This window comes from Bos indicus, chromosome 22 (assembly GCF_029378745.1).
Source record: "Bos indicus isolate NIAB-ARS_2022 breed Sahiwal x Tharparkar chromosome 22, NIAB-ARS_B.indTharparkar_mat_pri_1.0, whole genome shotgun sequence".
Classification (NCBI taxonomy): Eukaryota; Metazoa; Chordata; class Mammalia; order Artiodactyla; family Bovidae; genus Bos; species Bos indicus.
In genome coordinates this window covers 1,188,191-1,189,631 of record NC_091781.1, presented here as the reverse complement: position 1 = coordinate 1,189,631, position 1,441 = coordinate 1,188,191, and the positions used below count along the sequence as shown (strand labels likewise).

Sequence of the window (1,441 nt, the reverse complement as noted above, 5' to 3'; positions counted from 1 at the left end):
TGGTGGCTCAGAAGGTAAAGTGGCTGCCTGCAATGCAGGAGACCTGGGTTTGATCCCTGGGTGGGGAAGATCTCCTGGAGAAGGAAATGGCAACCCATTCCAGTATTCTTGTCTGGAAAATCCCATGGACAGAGAAGCCTGGTAGGCTACAGTCCATGGGGTCACAGACAGTCAGACACGACTGAGTGACTTCACTTTCACTTTTACTGTATGTTAACCCTTACCAGTGAGCCTTTTCCTTTTGTAAGTTTCTTATTTCTAGTTGTGGCTTTTCCACCTAAAAAAAGTTAACATTCATTGTAAAGGTAGTTTGGTGACACTGACCCTTTTTAGCTTTAGCTTGTCTGTGAAGCTTTTGATTTCTCCATCAAATATGAAAGAGAATATACTTACTTGGCAGAAGAGATTCCATGATCATGAAGGTGTTTTCCTCAGGACAAGGCTTATCCATTGCACTCTGAATGTGCTGATCTTTGCAGTTTCCACAAATGTGGGAAACTTGACTGTGTAATTTGTGATAGCACTCTCTTAGTCTTAAAAAACTCTGAAAAAAAAAAGTCTTGCTTGGTAGAGTTTATTCTGCTTTTCAAAATTTTTTAAGTCTTTATTGATTTTATTACAATATAACTTGTTTCATGTTTTGATTTTCTGGCTGCAAAACATGTGAGATCTTAGGCCCCTCACCAGGGATCAACTCACATCCCCCGCACTGGAAGGCAAAGTCCTAACCACTGTACTACCAGGAAAGCCCCCAGACTGTATTCTTGGCTGTAAATTTTTCTCTTTTATCACTTTAAATAAATAGCACCATTCCCTTTTGGTCTGCACAGTTTCCACTGAAAAATCAGTTGACAGCTTAATGGGAGTTCCCTTACACGTTATTTGTTGCTTTTCCCTTGTTGCTTTTAATATTCTCCCTTTAACTTAAGTTTTCGTCATTTTAATTGCAACATATCTCGGTTTGTTCCTCTTTGTGTTTGATCTGTATGGGACTCCCTGTACTTCATGAACTTGGGTGACAGTTTTCTTTCTCAAGTTAGTGAAGTTTTCATCTGTTATATCTACAAATGTTTTCTCAATGCTCTTTCTTTCTCTCTTCTCCTTCTGAGGCCCCTATAGTGAGTGTATTACTGTGCTTGATATTGTCTCAGAGGTCTCTTAAACTGTCCTCATTTCTTTTATTCCTTTTTTTTTTTTCTGTTCAGCAGCAGTGACTTCTACTTCTCTGCCTTCCAGCTAGGGTCAGACATGACTGAACGACTTCACTTTCACTTTTCACTTTCATGCATTGGAGAAGGAAATGGCAACCCACTCCAGTGTTCTTGCCTGCAGAATCCCAGGGACGGGGGGGCCTGGTGGGCTGCCGTCTATGGGGTCACACAGAGTCGGACACGACTGAAGTGACCTAGCAGCAGTAGCAGCAGCAGCCTTCCAGCTAACT

The 1,441-nt window shown here is 41.5% G+C and overlaps 1 pseudogene; it reads left to right on the top strand.

Moving 5' to 3' along the window:
* The first annotated feature begins 385 nt into the window (after nt 1-385).
* Nucleotides 386-534, top strand: LOC139178726 (U1 spliceosomal RNA; annotated as a pseudogene).
* Nucleotides 535-1,441: the final 907 nt, after the last annotated feature.